Source organism: Chenopodium quinoa, unplaced genomic scaffold (genome assembly GCF_001683475.1).
Source record: "Chenopodium quinoa cultivar QQ74 unplaced genomic scaffold, ASM168347v1, whole genome shotgun sequence".
Lineage (NCBI taxonomy): Eukaryota > Viridiplantae > Streptophyta > Magnoliopsida > Caryophyllales > Amaranthaceae > Chenopodium > Chenopodium quinoa.
Window position 1 is genome coordinate 11,135,445 of NW_018743252.1, and position 21,187 is coordinate 11,156,631.

At 34.4% G+C, this 21,187-nt stretch overlaps 1 long non-coding RNA gene and 1 pseudogene across 1 annotated transcript; one reads left to right on the forward strand and one right to left on the reverse strand.

The window, feature by feature from the left end:
- The first annotated feature begins 1,096 nt into the window (after positions 1-1,096).
- Positions 1,097-7,713, forward strand: LOC110734959 (annotated as a pseudogene).
- A 2,242-nt stretch (positions 7,714-9,955) lies between these two features.
- LOC110735248 lies at positions 9,956-12,460 on the reverse strand. The gene is made up of 4 exons (XR_002514034.1): positions 12,254-12,460; positions 12,081-12,172; positions 10,926-10,979; positions 9,956-10,826 (listed from the first exon to the last, which is right to left on the reverse strand). It is a non-coding gene; the product is annotated as an uncharacterized LOC110735248 (long non-coding RNA).
- Positions 12,461-21,187: the final 8,727 nt, after the last annotated feature.

A 21,187-nucleotide genomic window follows, 5' to 3' on the forward strand; every position in this document is an offset into this window, starting at 1 on the left:
GTTGTTCTCTTAGCTCTGTTTATTCTAATGGGAAACATTTAATATCATTATAATGGGAAACATTAATATAATTTTCTAAAGAAAACAATACTTAATGGAAAAAAGATTGTGAAAAGTTTCAAAGGACCAATTCAACCAAAAGCTTAAGTTAATGGTTGAAGTCAATGATCAATTTATATACTCTATCAAAAAGAAATTCATTTGTTTTTTTGTATAAGAAAACTTGTGGAAAAACACTAACTTTAAGTATGTGGTTTTCCCCCGACATCACGTGGGTACTCGATTAGTTTTGTAGGGGTTACACGGTTATCAATATAGGGGTTAATCGATTTATGTTGTAATGGTTACTCGATTAGTGTTGTAGGGCTACTCAATAAGTATAATAGGGTTACTCTATCAGTATAATAGGAGTTACTATATCAGTGTTATAGTGGTTACTTAGTATTTTACACGTGGCCACACTGCGAGCCAATGAGAAAATGCGCTGATAGAAAAAAGTAGAGTCCAAATAAAAATGTGTCATGCATTCTCTATAGATGGAAAGTGATCTGCCTTATCTAAGAATCTGGTAATAAAGAGAAGTGTAGAGTATAGAGAAATATGTGTCATACACTTTGAGTTTGCAACTTTTCGACACTCCTACAGTAGCATAATTTTCCATACTTACTCATACTCGACCTTCAATGTGGCAAATCACTCTACTTAAGAAGTGTAGAGTATCGAGAAAAATGTGTCATACATTCTCTACAGATTATAGAGTAACAAAATCAATCTACAAATTAATAGATTAATTTATAACTATGCAAAATCACTCTATCTTTGAATTTGTTACTCTGATCTATACTCTACACTCATACTCATACTTAAGTAGAGTAATTTGCCACATAGAATGCAGAGTATAGAGAATATACAGAAAAATGTGTCATACACCTTGAATTTGCAGCCTTTTTCCAATTCCTTAAGTAGTAATTTATTCTCAAAACAAACTAATTGTTCTTTTATAGTGTAACAAATTGTTGAGAAAATAAAGTGGAGTAACTATTTTCAATTCTCATATGTTTGAATAATTTATGTACAAAATGTAAAACTTTTATGCATGGTGGGAGCAGGAGCATGGGTTCTTTGTTTCCTTGGTATGTCTACACTATCTTACATTTTTAGTTTTCTCTGTTTTCTTACTTCTTTTATTCACTCATTAAATTTTTTGTACAAAGGTTATATAAACTAGCTAGCCGAAGAGCATTTATAAAGGAATGAAGTTCACTGATCAATAAAATAAATACAATACTTCATAATTAACTAACACCAATAGCTAGGCTATGGACTTGGTGCATGCTGTGTGCGCTCAATCGAAAGATGACATTGTATATGTAAAATAATCATGAAGTTATTTCATAGTACGTTACATTAGAAAATTATCAATTAATTTTAAAATCCAAACTGATACAGGTTTGGTGTTAACCTATGACTGTAATTGGCATTCTATTAATTGAACGTGTTTAGCACATACATAATATAGTACTAAAGAAGGGAGTTGAGATTTATCCTCTGTATTTCCTAGTAAAATTTTGTAATTTCTTTATTTGTTTGGCTTTGCGTTTGGTAGAAAAATATTGTTGGACAAGGACGGCTGAAAAGGCAAGCCTCAACACTACGATATAGATACTTGAAAGCAGTGTTGAGGCAAGATGTGAGCTACTTTGATTTTCATATTGGAAGTACCTCTGAAGCGATCACTATTGTTTCCAATGACAGTCTTATCATTCAAAATGTAATAAGCAAAAAGGTATATCTTCTTGTTACAATTTAGGCAAGAGTTAGTGTATGATTTTTCGTTAGGCTCACTCTTATGGACCATTTGGTAGACGGTCATATATAAATTTTATATTATTGTAGGAATGATAATAGAAATCATTGATTGAAATTGGAGCTAGCTTTTTTTTAAAGGATAATATAAATAGCTTTAAAGTACCACAATGTGATCTTAAAATATGAGTTTAACTTTCCACTGCTACCTCTGTTGATGTATTAGGTACCAAATTTTTTGATGAACACATCCTTATTTGTTGGAAGCTATTTGGCATCATTCTTATTTCTATGGAGGTTAGCAATAGTTGATTGGGTTCCCCTTCATAGTTTTCCTCATTATACTGGGCTTGATGTATGGAAGGATATTGATGGGGCTAGCTAGGAAGCTGACTCTTGAGTAAAATAAGGCTACACGCATTTTAGAGCAAGCAAATTCTTCCATAAGAACAGTATATGCCTTTAACATTCAATTTCTCAAGTAATCTCACAGTCTAAGCTATTTCTGAAGCAGCTGAAAATAAAGATCTGTACTCAGCTTTAGAGGAAGACTTGGAGGCAGTCCCTTGCTTCTTGGACTTCCAAGATATTGGAGATCCACCAAGAAGAACAACATATCCAGTAACTGGTCTTCTTGAATTAGGACATCCAGCTCTGAGAGAAAGATGATCAGTAGCTCTCAACAAGATGCCTTGACCTACAGTTCCAGCAACATATCTGAGCACATGATGTAAGGCATTCATGTGAGGAACACGAGGCTGCTGCATAAATTGGCTTAATGTTTGTACAGAGAATGAGAGATCAGGTCTAGTGTTTGTCAAGAAATTCAGTTTGCTAACCAGAGATCTGTACAACGCAGGATCAGGACAAAAGTCACCAACATCAGCTAAGAGCTTGAGGTTGATAGGTAAAGGTGTAGATGCACACCTTGAGACATCCATTTCACAAAAAGAAAGTAATTCCTTGGTGAATTTTCTTTGAGTAAGAACAATACCATCATCAAGATAAGTAACCTCAATGCCTAGGAAATAGTTGAGCTAGCCAAGGTCCTTGATGCTGAAAGTAGCATCCAATTGAGCTTTTAGTCTGAGAATCTCAGGAGTATCACTTCCTGTGATGATAATATCATCAACATATACAGCAACAATAGTGAGACTGCCATTGACCTTCTTTAAGAACAAAGATTAGTCATTTTTAGACTGTTTATAGCCTTGGAAAAGCAGTTCACTATGCAATTTGGAGAACCATTGCCTTGAATCCTGTTTCAGACCATAGAGGGATTTTCTCATCCTGCATACTTTGTTTTCTGGTTTGGGAATTCCTTTTGGCATCTTCATATAAACTTCCTCGGCCAAATCCCCATGTAAAAAGGCATTGTTGATGTCTAATTGGCGCAAATGCCATTTGTGAGCAGCAGCAAGAGATAGAACACACCTGACTGTGGGCGTCTTAAAAACTAAGGAAAAAGTTTCCTCAAAATTAACCCCATATTTTTGTGTGAAACCTTTGGCAACGAACCTTGTCTTATATCTCTCTAAAGAGCCATCTAACTTCAGCTTCAGCTTGTAAACCCACTAGCAGCCTATGGTTTTCTTCTTAGCTGGAAGAGAAACAACATCCCAAGTTGAATTCTTTTCAAGTGCTGCAATTTCTATATTCACAGCCTGAATTTTATTTGGATCCAAAGAAGCTTCTAAGAAAGAAATAGGCTCAATCAATTGTGCAACAGCAATGATAGTGGTCTTAGAATGAGCAGGAAGTGAGCTAAAAGAAATCAAATTACATCAGTGAGTAATAGAAGAATAACACTTGTAGTCTTTCATCTAGGAAATAGGAAAAAGGTTCTGATGGTCTAGCAGATTGTCTCACACAAGGAATCTGAAGTATCTGACTAGGTGTCTGACTGAGAACAGGATCAATTATAGGGTCAGAGTCAGAGATATAAGAATCAAGTGAATTGTGAGAGATATCAGAGTGAATATTTTGTGTAAGACTAGGAAATGTATTGAGAGTTTCAGGTAAGTTAATGTGAGGAGTAGTGTATCTATGAAAAATAAGAGAAGGGGAGGTTGTACTTGTATCTTTGTAGTGGAAAGGAAACTGAAACTCGTGAAAAACATCTCTAGTAACATGAATCATGTAAGTATTTAGATCTAAAACTTTGTATCCCTTTTGATGAAGAGAGTAACTAATGAACACTGCTGGAGAAGCTCTAGCATCAAACTTGCTCCTTTGAACTTTTGATGTAGAATAGTAGCAAAGACAACCATAGGATCTCATATGGTCAATTAAAGCAGACTCACCATGAAGTTTCTGATATGGTGTTTTGTAATCTATACTCTTGAGGGGCATTCTATTGATTAGATATGCTGCATAAAGAATGATCTCACCCCAAAACCTGTTAGAAAGAAGAGACTAAAAACTCAAGGCTCTTCCAGTTTCCAGAAGATGTTTGTGCTTGCGTTCCACAACCCCATTTTGTTGTGGAGTATCGGGACAACTGGTTTGATGAACAATCGCATTACTGATGTACCATTGTTTCATTGCTCCCTCAGTTAGTTCTTAGGAATTATCAGACCTCACACACAAGATTTTTGTGTTAAATTGTGTATGAACATGCATAATGAGAAAAATTTATCATAACATTCACAACATCATTCTTAAATTTGAGCAAATGAACCCAAGTATATCTAGTGATGAAATCATCAACAATGGTCAAAAACTTATTATATCCCTTATAGGTTTGATCCTTATAGGGACCCCATACATCAATGTGAACTAACTCAAAGGGTTTACAACTCTTTATTGAACTCTTAGGAAAAGACTTTCTAGGCTGCTTTGCAGCAGGAAAAACCTTGCATACTATATTGTTAGTGCAGTCTCTAATATGCCAAGGCCATACATGCTTGAAATTGTGAAAAGGTAAATGGCCTAACCTAAGATGCCATAATTCTAAATTCTTAGTGATAGTACTAGCTTGATTACAACTAGTATTATTACAACTTTTAAGAAAATTGCTAGATGAACTTCCATGACACTTCTGATCTTCAACATAGTATAAACCAGAATGTAATCTACCAAGAAGAGTTGTAATCTGAGAATGGACCTGAATAAAACATGCATCATGAGTGAACAAAACTTTGCAGGAAATCCTTGCATAATTTGGTAGCAGACAACAGATTGAACTTGAAATCAGGAACATGTAGAAAATTATGCAATATTATATTCTCATATAAAGTTAAAATTCTAATGTGCAGAACACTAATCTTACTACCATCTGGAATAGTGATAGAATTATGCAAGCCATGTAATTCTTTAAAATTAGAGAACAACTTTAAGTTGGTGCAAATATGGTCTGTAGCACCACTATCAATAAGCCAACCAATATTAAGAGAAGAACTGAGACAGATTTTACCTGCCAGATTGGCCTGAGCATCAACTTCAGAAGGTTGAGTGCCTACAGATTCTAATTGCTGTTTGTTCAACAAATCCAACAAATGATTATATTGATCAACAATGATAACTAGATCAGAAGCCTGATCTGCCTGAATCTCCTGTGTTGCATTGTTGCTTGACTCAGTCTGTTGAGCAGTAGCTACAACACCTCTCCCTTTTTGCCATACATTTTTCTTGAGATCTTCTGGATAGTCATGTAACTTCCATTAATTATCAATGGAATGTCTAGGCATGTTGCAATGATTGCAAAAAGTAGATGTAGATCTTTTGTATCCTGTCATAGGCCTAGTATTGTTGTTGTTGTTAGCTTGGAAAACTGATTTGGATTCAAGTTGTCTGAAGCCTTTGTTCAGTATCCTATCTTTGATCGTCCGGTTGAAGCAAAAGCCATTTCATTAGCATTTCCTTGGCTGTGTATGTTGCTGAGTTCTCTATGCCTTTCTTCTTGAATAATTAAGTAGTTTGTAGGCATGAATAAGATTAGATAAAGGATTCATCATGAGTATGTTTCCTCGGACAGCTAGCAAAATGCTTATTAAGTTTCATAAGAAACTGCACCAACCTCTGATCTTGTTAAATCTTGAAGATCTTTTGTCTAAGATTACATGTACACTGGTTGTATACACATATATGCAAAGGACTAGCATCATTTAACTCATCCCATAGCATCTTCATCTTAGTGAAAAATGCAGCAATTGAATTTGCACTCTGATGAGCATCTGATAATAATTGCTCAATTGAATACAATTGTGGTCTAGATGTATAACCATACCTATCTTCTAGGTCCTTCCAAATCTCTGCTGCAGTGTTGAAGTATAAGACATTGCGAGCAATAGTAGCATCTAAGTTGTACAGAATCCAGGAGATAATCATATCATTACTCTCTCCCATTGTTTGTAATTCACATCCTCATGATTAGGTTTGTGAATAATGCTAGTAACAAAACCTAGTTTGTTTTTAGCCGAGAGAGCAATTTTCATGCTTCTCTTCCAGTCAGTGAAACCTTCACCATTGAATTTATTCAAAACAAATTGCATGGAATTCATATCAGAAGGATGAATATAATAAGAGAAGAAGGATCTTGACCAATAGGAATGGGAATATGAGATTTTGATGCCATTTATTTAGCAATTTGCAGAATGTTTGATCTCAAATAGTAATGAAAAATGAGAGATTATCAAGAATTTGATCTCATAGTAGCAAACAAGAGCTTCTAGAACTCAGAATTATTTGCTAGAAACCAACAACAACTTGTAGAAACAGAAACAACAATCGAGAGAACTAAAAAAAATTAATTATTACAGTATGAATTTGAGTGATACCTCAAGATCAAGAACTAGAAGAAATTTGAAATGAAGAAAAACAATGAATTGCGGAAGCTTTGATTATGAAGATCGAGCAATTTAGTGCTCTGATACCATGATGAAATCTGCAAACGCAACAAATTTTCTTCTAAGAACTAGCAGAATTCTAGAGAGGGAATTAGAGAGAGAAGTTTGAGAAAAAGGAAATTTTATTATTGAAGTATGTAATAATATTACAACTCTATATCTATTTATAACTAATTTACAGCAATACGAATTAGTTACAATATACAACAGAATTTTGTTATGAAATAATTATGAACTGACATTTTGTTGTAACAGAATGCTAAGCTGTACAAGAGTCTATAAAAAACCTATAGAAGCATCTAGAACTATCTGGAGGTTCCCATAATACTTGAGAGCAGGAATGCCCCAATCCTTCAGCTAGTTGTTCTTTGATATTGGGAGTGGCAGCTAAGGTGAATGCAATAGCAGCAGTAAGAGCAAGAGTATCACCAACAGTTGGAGAACCCAAAACAATGTCTAAGTTCTAAACTGCTTTGGAGGGATGAGTGAAGTTGGGACTCCGGCAAGGTTTGGCTAAGGTGTCGCTATTGGTAGCAACGGTGTATTTTTTGTTGTTTGGGCTTTCAGTATTTGGTATGGCATCAAGCTTGTTATATATCACGGTGCTAGAGGTGGTAATGTGTTGAGTAATTAGGTTTTGATGATTATAAACTAATGATGAGTATGTATCTAACGTGTTTGTTAAGTTGTGCATAGAAAGTACAAGTTATGATTGGAACGGGATACAAGGAAAGGAACCTGAGCAACGTCAAGTATAGATATAAGGATCTTGAGCAATATAGGATAAGCAATAGAGGAACAAGAACAATGATGAGTATTATGCTTGATAAGCATGATGATGGCTACAGAATCATGAAGGTATGGTAACTATGTAAATAGGTTTTTGCATTTGTTAGCTTCATGAGGTAAGTACACTATGCATACATGAGTTGTATATGTGTAGGAGTATTTACATAAGCTTTAAGTTTAATTAGTTCTCTCACTTGAAGTTTATTTATGATAAATAAACTTTAATATAATCTTTATCTTAAGTGTTTATGTGAAGACATGAACTGACTTAGGTGAAGTCAATGGGTTGGAACATAGAAGACTTCAAGAGGAGTAAGAGAGAATGAATGAGCCTAAAGCAGGCTCTCCCACGAGAACCAAACCATGAAGGAACCTAAAGATATTCTCCAAGGAGATGCATAAGGAACCTTCGGCAGGCTTTCCCACGAGAGCCAAAGCATGTTCCCTAACAGGTACACACAAGGAGCTTCCTAACAGAAGCATGACAACAAGCTAAAGGGTGAAGCTTGGACTGCGAAGATGATAGCAAGTTTCATAAAGGAACCTAGTCTGCGAGTTCCAATAAGGAATGAAAAGAGTGACATTAAGTTCCAGTTAGGAACTTGGCCTACGGTTCCAGAAGTGGAACGTTTCCCCAAGATCTAGAATTCATCAATACTACAAAATTCCAGAACAAGAGTTTCAAAGAAATAACATGAAGACGGAGAAATCGAAGTATATCGCTCTAGGATTCATGTAAGTATGTTGGACATATATAAAAGTCAGTCTGGAAGAAGTCTAAAGAACAAATATGAACTTATGATAGTCAATGAAATTAGAGTTACTGATTTGTTAGAAACTCACAGACTATCAGAGTTCCATAACCTAATTAGAACTTAAGTCATAAAAATTCGGTTTTAATGATGTGTGTGTGTGTGTGTGTCTATATATATATATATATATATATATATATATATATGATATTTATTTTTTATAAATCCCTTTTGGAAAAAGATAAGTTATTTTTGGAAGTATTTTAAGCAAAAATAAGTTTAGAATAAAATATGATTTTATGATAAGTATATCTTTTAAAAAAGATAAGCTAGTATATTTGGAAAATATAAGTTTGGAATAAAATATGATTTTACAATAAGTATATATTTTGAAAAAGATAAGCTAGTATATTTGGAAAGTATAAGTTTGAAATAAAATATGATTTTATAGAAAATATATCTTATTATTATTGACAGAATATATTCTTAATAAAAAGATATATTTTAAGAAAACTTATTTTTGGTAAATATCTTTTAAACATATCTTTTGAGAATACTTATCTTTTACGAAAAGAAGAATTTGAGTGTACTATAAATATGCTCATATGTATTCATTCAAAGTTGAGGCTAACGAAGCTTAGTGGTCGTGCTTAATGGTTTCATCCTTCACCACAAAGCTAAGTCAAACCTCCCGGTCAAAGTTCCAGTCAGGTTTGGTTTCAGTTCGTCCAGTAAGTTCCAGACAGATCTTGAGTGTCCAGCATATTAGTTTTATCTCTTAATTCATTGACATGTATTTAGAATTATTCTTTGAGATCTTGTAATTGGGAAAAAACGGTTTTGAGTGTTTTATGTATTGGGTTGTGAGAGTTCGTGAGAAGTCTCGTTATCATAATTGTACGAGTGCAAAGTGTGAGCTTCTAGGGTGAACTCGAGTGAGCTTCTAGTGAGAGGCCGAGTGAGTAGTACTCAGGGAGTACGAGTAAATCTAAGTGAGGGGCTTAGGTTGGGTAGGATAGGGTACTATCAAGTAGCAAGTTTTTGGGTAGGAACATGTGAGAAAGATCTGTTTGTAATAGGTTGTAACTAGGAGTGTTTGGCCTATTATAGTGGATTGGTTTGGCTTGAAATCCCTTGGAAGGTCGAGGTTTTACTTCCAGTTGGGCCCCCTGGAAGGTTTCCTCGTAAAATCCTCTTTGCATTGTTTAAGTTCCTAACAGCTATCAGTTTTATATTCCACGAAAAGTAGGAACTAGAAACTTACTACAATTCACCCCCCTCTTGTAGTATATCATCCGAAATAACATAATATTTATACAGTTGGCGTTGCCCTTGCTTTGGGAGCACTGTAAGTCTTTTTCTCATTCTTCCCGTAAAATTATTTAGAGTAATTGCTGTGTTTCTTCATTCTTTCTTTGATATGTCCATAAATTTTAATTCGATTATTGCAACAAATAAATTAGCACAAGTATATGGGTCTCATTATCACATCAAAGACTTAGTGTGACAATTTCTCTTCTTAACTTTTATTGTTGTTTTCATATTTTCTTAATGTTTCAATGTTATTGACAAAGCTCTTGGTTCTGGTTTATCGAATATCAAGTACTTCTCAAAAGCTTTTTCAACTGGAGAGAAGATAATGGAAGTGACAAACCGGGTGCCAGATAATGACTCAGAAAAAATGGACGGATTGACCTTAGATAAAATTTCCAAGGAGATTGAGTTTTTTCATGTTGTATTTTCTTATCCTATAAGACAAGATTTAATAATATTTTGGGATTTCTCACTACTAGTTCCTGCAGGGAAGATAGTATCGTTAGTTGGGAGTGGTGGTTCAGGAAAATCCACAACAGTAGCTTTGATCCACAGGTTTTATAATCCACTTGGTGGGGAGATATTCTTAGATGGGGTATCTATTGATAAGTTCTAACTGAAATGGTTAAGATCACAAATGGGTTTAGTGAACCAAGAACCTGCACTTTTAGCGACTATAGTCGGTAAAAGATACAAGGAAGTACTGGGATCACAAGCTGGAAAGGATAACGCTGGCATACTGGCGCAGAAGAAAAAGAGCTAAATTACGGCTATTGGACAGGCTCCAGCTAGATCTGAACTGCTAGGAGGCTTGTTTTGTTTTGTGCATCCGAGACCTAACCATCCTGGAGTTGATCAGTTTGAGCTTCATTAACTTGGACTTGATTATCCTGGTAGGCAGTCGGCTCTTCCTCATCATCAGAGACCTCATAGCCTTGTTCAAGGGTCCATGCCTTGAAAGGGAGGTGGGGCCTACTCATTGAGCTGATATGCGTCATACACCTTAGTGGCGTAATCATATCGCATTTTGAGCACATCAAACTCAATGTTAGGGTAGAGAAGACCCCATGTAATGCTCATTTTCAACAACCAACCGCTTTTGCTCTTGGGAAACCTTAACCTTGTGTTGGTTCCTTTGTTGGACAAGCTCGACCCCCAGGCGGTTGACGTCTGCTCTCAGGTCGGCATTCTCCTTATCAGCACCCTCCACCTCCAAGGCCTTGAGATCTTACTGGGATGTCTTTAGACCCTGCTCAAGCTTAGTCATTCGCTCGTTAGCGGCATAATTAGCAGCCGTCAAGTTCCTTATCAGCTCCTCCTGTTTCAAATCTACTGCTTTAATTTCAACATCACATTGTATTTTACTGTAATCAGCAGAGTTGAGAGCTTAAATGGCCCTCTATTTAGCGTCATTTACCTCTTCTCTCTTCCATTTGAAGGGGACCCCAAACCCGTCTACCCTCAGCATTGCCTGAAAAGGGTTAGCAAAGTGAGTTAAAAACTATAAGGAGTAAGTTTCTAAGTAAAAAGTTACCTCATCTAGCAAGCCCTAGATCCGGTTAAAATCCACTACCTTCACATTCGGCAGGCGGCGCTAAGGGGGTATTTGCACCAAAAGAAGTACTTGGTGAGAAAGCAGCACAAGCGGCACCCGACTCGTGCCGGCTGCTAATCAAACCTTTAGGCGGATTGACCCGAGTCTTGACTCGCATATAGTCAACAGGCCATGGGAGTTTGATTCGTGTCTTACCTTAGACGCGAAGCTGAGGAGACTCCGCTTCAGCCGCTGCAGCGCCGACTGCAGTAGTGAGTGGCTCGCCACTCTTCGATGCCGTAGAGAAGTTTACCTTAGGTTTTCTCCACTCTGGGCAAGTGTTGAATATTTATACCCCTTCTCTAGAAACCCTTATCCCTAAACTTTCCTTTTTTTATTCTTTTCTAATCCCTTCCCTAATAAAACTTTACTAAAATAAAACTTTCTTAAATTAAACCCCATCTTAAATAAAATAATTAATTAAATAAACTTTCCTTTTATAAAATATTTGTAAACTTATTAAAATAAATAATTAAAATACTTTAAATAAAACCTTTCAATTTATTTAAATACTTCTGAAAATACTTATTTTAAATACGTATAAAAATACGAAGTATTACACATACCAATTCAAAGTTAGATGCTAGTGTTGTGGTAGTTATAGCTTCTAGTGTTTTCAGATCTAATTGTTTAGGCATATTGCACCAAAATAATATGATTCATTGAGGCATTTTGTCGAACAGTTTACTTATAAAGATATGTAGTCTACTAAAAAAAAACCAAATAACAATATCGGTCATCTATTTAAAATTTTAAAAATTTACAAATCAATTAGTTCTAAATTTCACTCAAAAAGTAGACTACCGTATAATTCATAAAGTTACACAAAAATCAATAACAATAATCAAATAATCAAAATCAATTCAATGTAAACAATATTTCATAGCTTTTAAATGGATTATCAAATACCTCAAAAGAAAGACCAATAATGTAATTGATGCACAAAAAAAAAAATCGTTATAAAACTCTGATTAGTACCTGATTTGAGGTCAAGTTTGCAAACTGGGTGAGAAGAGCGTCGCAAAATTCAGCAAATCCCCAAATTTAAAAATTAATCGCGGAACTTAAGCCTAAATTGAAAAAAAAATTAACGAAATACTAGTGAAATTGAAATTGGTGATTCGGAAAACAGAGGAAAACAAACATCTTACCTCAAAAGCTGCTTCATTATATTAGAGAAAGCTCGAAAGATGCATCAATGGAATAGATAAAGCTTGAAGGGCTCTTTAATGGAGGATTCAGACCACTTGTTGTAATGGAGGACAGAGAAAATGCTCCCTGAGAGAGAAACACGAGATACTGCACTTGATTGTTGGAGAATATGCTTGAGTGAATCTGGGCCGCTTATTAAACGCGCATCCAAGTTAGATCCAACGTCCCTAATTAGTTCCTATATATATATATATATATATATATATATATATATATATATATATATATATATATTTATTTATTTATTTATTTATTTGTGTGTTTCAAATGTACACACCCAAATTATCAATTGTAATTTAGTTTGAATTATGTTATATAATTTTCATTTATATACAAAAAAATGTGTTCAACAATTCCAAAGACATAAGAAAAATTTCTAGATCCGTCACTGCTTTTTAGCTACTTGGGATGACCTATATAGTGCCCTAACATATTGGGATTAAATTTTAATTATATGAGATGGGATATAGGCCTATTTTATTAGCCTTACTTTCATTTTTTTTTCTTTCTAGGTGAAGAGCAAATACCTAAAGCCGAGTGGAAGCTGTGATGCCAGAATGTAGAGGGAATATATTATATTATAAAACCGTAAAATCAACATAACATTGTGTGGATTCATTCTTCAATTTGAGACTTTGCGTCATATTTGGTCCATCACCTATAAAATTGACTCATTTCTACTATGTGAAATTTTCCAACCACTAATAACTCTTTGCTCTAAAATACTATACTTCATGCCGATAACCACTAATAACGACTTGTAAACTTCTCTATCAATTCATTGAATTATTCATGTCGATAACGATTTGTAAATTTCTCTTTTAGTTTTTTTTTTCCTTTCTAGGTGAAGAACAAATACAGAAAAAATACAGTGATAAAAGGAGGGAGGTATTGATGAAGGCTTTAGAAAGTTGCTAAGAGTTTCAGATTAGTTACTATCATTAATAGTATGTTTGCCACTATTCTTTTTTGTTTGCTTCGAGAATGAATATTATAACGGTGTACTCTTCTCTAATCAGTATGTTTTTACTATTATTTTTTATTTTAAAGTATTTTTGTAGCTAGGGTCATGTTTTCATGTGTATTGATGTATTTGTATTGTCTCTAACTATAATTGTAATATATTTCCTTATTGAAAACCGAATATTACTTATTTTTATTAATGTGATAATATGATTTAGGGGTGGGATGATTTTTAATTACTGATAATATAACTAAGGGGTAGGTTAGTAATTAAGTGTTTAATGATGGGTTAGTAAATATGCTTAATAAGATCACTATGTGTATTATTAAAAAGTAGGGCACCAATTTTGTAAAATAAAATTTTTACCATGCCACCATGTAGAATTTTGAGAGTTATTGTGTTTGAAGGTGAATTTCCAAATCTTTCCATTACACATGTTCATTTAACAATCTTTGTATTCCTTGCACTTGAAGTTCCTTCCTCAACTTTACTTTTCAGAACCAATTAACCAATCTCAATCTTTAAATTCCTTGCACTTGAACTCCCCCACCCCCCTCAACTTTACTTTTCAAAACCAATTAACCAATCTCAAGCTAAAACCTAGCTTCTTCCAAATTCATTCAACTTTATGGAAGACCATGCTTATTCAAAATAAATCATTATAAATACAAGTAGCCATAATAATTCATCTATAGTTTAATTTTCACTATAAAATTTCCTTGTGTCCTCCTATTTTATTCAATATCCACACACACAAATAAAAATAATAAACAATAAAAACTCGTCATTCGGTGACAATGACTATCCAATCGAGTTTAGTCAACACCACTGATCATGACCAATATATTATATTATATATATTATATATATTATATGTATTATATAATATATATTTGGTGTTTAGAGAGACACAAGGGAAGGGGTGAGAATCAATCATAAGATCTCCTAGAATCGGTTTGAAAGCTCCAACCACATGAGCTATTCCTCACTCTCATAATATATATAATATATTGGCCATGATCAATTTTATGTATATGTGTGTGTGTGTGCATTTTTTATATGTATATATATATATATATATATATATATATATATATATATATATATATAATCAAACTTATTTCAGATAATCATGTTAAATATTTACATAATAATAAAAATGTAATTAGGATGTCCCAAACGATTATAGAGTAGTCCCTAATAATAAACAAAAAAAAATGCTCTTAATGCATATATAATAATCAAATTAGGTTGTTCTAATAAGTATTATGTAGCCTCACTCAAGATATTTAAAGGTTATCATAATTAAATTAGGAAATCCTAATTAAGAATTACATAGTCCCAATATAGTATATATGTGATGGTTATTATTACAATCAAATTAGGCTGATCCAAAAACTGTTATGTAGTCTTAATCAAGAATATTTAAAAGTTATTACAACCAAATTAGCTAGTCCCAAATAAGTATTATGGAGTACTAATAAAAAATATTTGAATGTTATTACAATCAAATTAGGCTATCTCATCAATCAAGTAATATATAGTCACAAATCTCTCGATAAAGAATATGTTTAAAAACTTGTTACAATCAAATTAGGCAGTCTCATTAAGTATTGTGTAGTGTCAACTACAACCAAATAAGGAAGTCCTAATTAAGTATTATAGAGTCCCAATAGAAAATATTAAATCAAATTAGGCAGTCTCAATTAAGTATTGTAAAGTCCCAATAAAGAATATTTGAAGATTATTATAATCAAATTAGACAATATCAATTAAGTATTATAAATCCCAATATAGAATATTTGAAAGTTATTTATTATAATCAAATTAGAAAGTTTTCCAACCGTTCCTTTTTTTAAATTATTTTAATCTTTCCATTTATTGTACATATAAAACGAAGTAGTGAGTGGAAAGTGGATTCCAATTTTAATTTTTAGATATTAGAGAGAAAGTTGTTTTTAGACATCTATACTTAGTATTTAAAAATTATAACTAAGAAAGACACATGTCCCCATCCATTCTATTACACTTCTCTAACCATAGTGTCACATGTCATCTTACACTATTAATTTTTTATTACACCATTTTTTTTAATTCTTTCATTAAACTTATACTTCATCTTTCATAAACACTTCATCTCTCCCCTTTAATTCAATCTTTTCATGTTCTCTCTTTAATTTTAGCCCTTGCACCTTCTATTTAAGTCTTTTTTTCGATTAAAGTTCCAAAATTTTAATTTCTTTAATCATGTTTCTGATTACATATTATACCCTATGATGACTTACTGATATTTCCTCACTTATCTCTCAGTACAATTTTTCCGATTACATATTATACCCTATAATGACTTACAGATAGTTCCTCAATTATCTCTAAATATAATTTTACATGAATAACCCGTTGTAGACACCCATTTGTGTCTCCCCAAAACCAAACCCAGTGATGAGTACCTTTCGCATTGAATCATAATCGAATGAAGCGAAAGTGTGGAAAGTTTTAATTTCTTTTCTCTTCTTTCTGTTTTTGAAAACTTATTTTAAGAAAACAGATAATCCAGTTTGGTTGGTCCATGACATGGGTCCAATAGTAGCGTAGTTGTATGGGGCTTGACAAGACCTTTCCAACGATATATTATAAGCCCAATTCCGATAAATATTGGGGAAGTTATGGCCAATTTACTAAACTGGGCCCGGTTTGAGCCTTATATGCGGCCCAATGATCTAGGGGAGGGCCTAATATAGATTTATCATTCCTAATGCAATTAGGAATGGTTTTAGTCTTCTAGATTCTTCTAGAAAGTTCTTTTCATTCCTAATTCAATTAGCATTGATAAATTGACTTTTGTTGACTTTTCAGAGTTTTAATTAAAATCAAAGAGCATTTTTGAGAAAAATACGATTTTATCCTCCTGTACGACAATTTTTATCTGATTTTAGGAAAACGCGTAATTTTCCAGATCAGCGCCAAACGCCAGCTGTAGCGCCTGGCGCCAACACATGCGCCAATAGCCAGCGTCGGCGCTGGTTCTGTTTTCTGTGTGCCAGACTCTTTTTTAATATTTTTATTTTTTTGGCTGATTTTCTCTATAAATAATGTCGTAAAAACTCCGTTTTCATTCACCTACAACCAGTTTTCAATTCTTTCTCATTCTCTTTAATCATTCACCATCTCTCTCTCTCTTTTTCTAAACTAGCTTTTTACATACAAAATTCTGCATTCATTAGATCTAGAAACACCTAGCCATATTCGAAGTTGCCTTCGCCCTGAACGTGAAAGGTTTAATTTTTGAGGGTTTGGTCCCAATTCTCTATTTCAATTATTTAATTTAATTGTTTGTTTATTATTTTCCTTAAAGTTACTAACGTGTGTATTTTGTTATTAGAAAGAGATATGATGCATCAAAGTAAGTACTTTAATGGTTTTTATTGATGTTATGATGTAGAAATCATGCTTAGGTTGTTATTTTGATTCCTAGTATCATGTCTAGGGTAATTTTAATATCAAGTATGATTGTTATGATTCCTTTTATGTTCTTCCTAATATTTATGATTATTAGTACCATGTTAGGGTTAAAGCTTTGATTTTTATTGCTTTGTGACATGCTAGGGTTTGTTATTAATCTTGTTAATATTATGACTAGGATCTTGCTAATATTTTGCTTTAACATGATTATTATGATTATGATTATTATAATTATTATTATGATGATTATTATTATGATTATTGTTTTGATGATTATGAACATGATTATTGTTATAATTTTATTTTGATGATCATAATTGTTATTTTGATTATTATTATGTTGCTTGATATTTATTGTTATTGCTTGATCACGCCTTTTATGCATGTTTAAAGGGAATTGGTACTTGTAATCACGCTTATATAAGATAATTAATAATCTTGTTTAGGATTAATATGATTGATTATTCAAGTGATCGCCAATAATAGATTTATTTGTGCATTAATATTCAACCAACATAGATAAACAGGTTTAGGGTTAATCCTATTGATTGCATGTTAGTCAGAAAGCGCACATGAATACGATCACGATCAGAATAAAGTAGAGGCCTATTATTAGGGCAGGTTCAATCTCTTTTAGGTTGAATTTGTACCTTCTTCCCCGAACCCTTATTTGGTTCAAGACCTTATGGAGTTGACGATCTCTTGGATCGTTAAGGAGTGTAACCTTCACCCTGTGAATGGTTTACAAGTTCCTAAAACTTGTTGGCGACTCTTTTGCTCTATCTTCTTCCCTTTTGGACGCCACTGTACTTTAGTGTATGATCACAGTGGGGTTCAAGCTAAGAGGGTTAACTCTTGAAATTATTTCCTACAGTTTTTGGCGACTCCAATGAGGAGGATTTCTATTTTAATTCCTGAATTTGTTTTAGCAATGATTTAGAATGAGTAGATGAGACTCGAAACGTTCTAAGTATTTCATGTGCGTCATTTTGATTAACATTATTGTCATATGCATAAAAAAGATCTCTTTGAAAAGACCATCCGTAATGAGTTAAAAACATAGGATTTTACACGTAGAAAATTTGAGAAATATCTTTCACAATTAGGACCGAAATAACACTGCGCGAAACTGGAAAATTTTATCGAGCACAGAAAGCTGTTGAGGCATGTAGGAATTAGCGCCAGAAGATAGAGAATTGGCTCCTGACTTTTAACTTTAGCGCCAGACGCTAGCATTGGCGCCAGGCGCTACAGCTAAAATCTTGCGACAGTCTCTGTTTGCTGGCGCCAAATTCTTCCAATACCGAGCCAGAAATATGCGTTCTAATTTCGACCAGTTTTTCGTATTGTTTTCTCGATCCTACTTCCTAATTGAGTTTTTTCTCACTTTTCTGAAACCCATATGTGTTCTACATAAGGACATAACCCTCTGGGAATTCATGCTCCATCTACCTGATTGAACGCTCTGTGCAATAAAGGGTAAATCCGAGAATATTGAATTCACCAAATCATGGAAGCGAGTCTTTCTAAAACTCTCGGTGTCCTATCCACTCGCGCTAACCCTTCACGGTTAGGCTTCCGCGCGGTGCATCTGGAAAATTAACCATGGACCCTTTATTGACTAAACCATATCCCGAACTTTAGAGAACTAGAGCCATGGTTAGGTTGAAAACTCATTGCATCATATTATTCCTACTTGACTAATTGTGCATTATTTGTTGTGCATACATTCTATGTTTCTCTTAACCGTTTGTTTGACTTGTGTTCAGCTTAAATAAATCAATGACTTAAAGAACTTTGCCTAATTAATTAATTAATTAATTAAATTGAGTAAATAAAGTATAATATTTTAATCAAAATTGACCTAGTACGACTTTAGGCATACCCCAGTTAATTAATAACACCGAAAACAGTCCTAGATTGAAGCTCCAGTATTGGCGCCAAAATCTGGACTGTAGCGCCACTCTGTGGAGTGTAGCACCTGGCGACAACTCTGTCATCTGGCGCTATGCTACACAGTACGGCGCCAGTTCTGTCGTTTTGCCGACAGTTCGGATTATTGGTCGAGTCATCAGCTAGTGTCTAATTAACCAGTTTGCTAATTAATTCGGCTAATTTTCGCTGTCAATAGTACTTAGTTGAGTCATTAATCGAGTTTAGGAACTAAGTCCCATGGTCTTACACAAGAGTCCAAGCTTGTCACTTACACTCAACGCACACACCAATACACATACTTTGACCATGTCTAAGAGAGTCTTGCATGCACGTTTTTTCCGTCATTTTTTTAGGGGGGTAAGTCGGATATTAATCCTCCAATGTAAAAACTATACTTAATTCCCTAAAAATATGTACATTATTTTTTGCCAAAAATATGCACCCATTTTTTTATTTATTTTTTATTATTTTTATCTTTAAAATAAACCGTAAAGTCAAGTCAATTCGAGTCAAGTAATTAAAATACAAAATGGTTTATACAGCGCATGGTCAAGAAAGGAAGGACGATTAATTAAAGACAACCTTTTCGTACAAGTCCAACTTTTCGAAAACCCATAGCTCGTAAGAGGAAAGCTAAGACCATAATGGCAACATAAGAAGAAGTCAATGAGCTTAGGAACCAACTGGTTACCGTGACTGAGACACTGAAGCTCCTCACACTCAAGATCAAGGATCCTGTGAAGCAACAACAGATGGACCTCATGCAAGAGAGTCTAAGCAAGCTATCTAGCGACTACAAGTTTCAAGGGCTTACATCACAAGGGGTCTCGGTGGACAAAGATCTTCTTCCGCAGAAGTTCGATGCCAACGACATCCCGAAATTCAAAGCAACTGATAACCCTTATTTTCATTTAAGAGCCTTCGAAACAATAATGAGTATTAAGGGTATCGATAAGAAGGTTTTCCCCTCTCTGTTATCACTATCTCTCGAGACCGTTTGCCAACAATGGTTATTTTCTCTCGAGAAAGAAAAGACCTCTACCTGGGAGTCCATATCAAACGCTTTCGTTGATAGATACAAGTGCAACATTCAAGTTGAGACTGACCATAGAGAACTTGAAATCCTGAAACAGAAAGAGAACGAAGGCTTCACCTCTTTCTTTAACAAATGGAGAGAAACCTCAGCTAAGATGATTGAGGTGCCAAGTGGAAAAGAGTTTGTAAGGTTGTTCATCAAAAACCTTCAAGAAAAATATTCCAAGCATCTCAAGTATCAAAATAATCTCCATACCTTCAAGGCCGTCTACGACATTGGGATCAATATTGAAGACAACTTGGCTAAGTTAAAAGCTGCCTCCAACAGTGGCTGGAAAGGAAAGAAGAACGACAATCCTTCTTCTTCCAAAAACACCCACTCAAACAACGTTAGCACTTTTAATTTAGGTGAAGTCTTTGCTATGAACAATCAAGGACAAAAGAAACCATTTAGGAGAAACTTTACTCCTATTAGCATTAGTTATGACACCACATTTGATCGATTAAATGCAAAAGGTCTTATAACTCCTATTGGACCATTTGGGGACCCACCAATCGAAAAGAGGTCGGCTAATTGGAATCCCAATGCACATTGTAAGTATCACCAAGGTAGGGGCCATCTTACCAAAAACTGTTGGAAGCTTAAGGAAGCTATCCAAGACTTGATCGACAACAACAAGCTGCCATTGCCCCCTGCTAGTAAGAAGCCAAGCATTGATAATGCACCTCTCGCTCATGCCTTGGCTATCTCTGATGAGGAAAACGAGGTTGACCCCTCGTCTCTCATTAGACCTGTCAAAGAAATCTATGCCACAGAAAAAGAGGAAGAAACCTTTTTTAATGTCAGGGATAACCTTCCAGAACCGGCAAGTAAAGAAGATATACAATTGCTCACATTGTCTATGGTGGAAGTATCGCATTTACTACGTAAAGCTCTCAAAGCTATAAAGGAACCCCAAAAGAAATATGACGAGGTTCCACTTCTGAAAGATAAACCTAAAAGAGAATTCACACCCATAGGAATGACCTACGATGCTACTTTTAATCATCTCTATGATCAAGGACTAATAAAACCTTTTAGTCCAACAGAGGATCCAACACCAGAAAAGCGATCTCCAAGGTGGGACCCTAAATCCTACTGCAAGTACCATCAAGGAAACGGTCATACCACAAATGAATGCTACAGGTTTCAAAACCTCATTCAAGATCTTGTGGAAGCTAATAAGATCTCATTACCTCTAGCTAGCAAGGGAACGACTTATGAGGCAAAGCGTTTTTCCTTACAAGTTACTGAAAAACCCAAGAAGAGCAATAGAATTTACAGTCCAATTGTGATCCTATATGCACAAATGTTCGAAATTCTCTCTGAGAGTGGCGAGATCAAACCTCTCGAACCGAGACCATTTGAATCATTGAAAAGGACGGATAGATATTACTGTCAGTATCATCAATCAGGGGGTCACACTATCGAAAACTG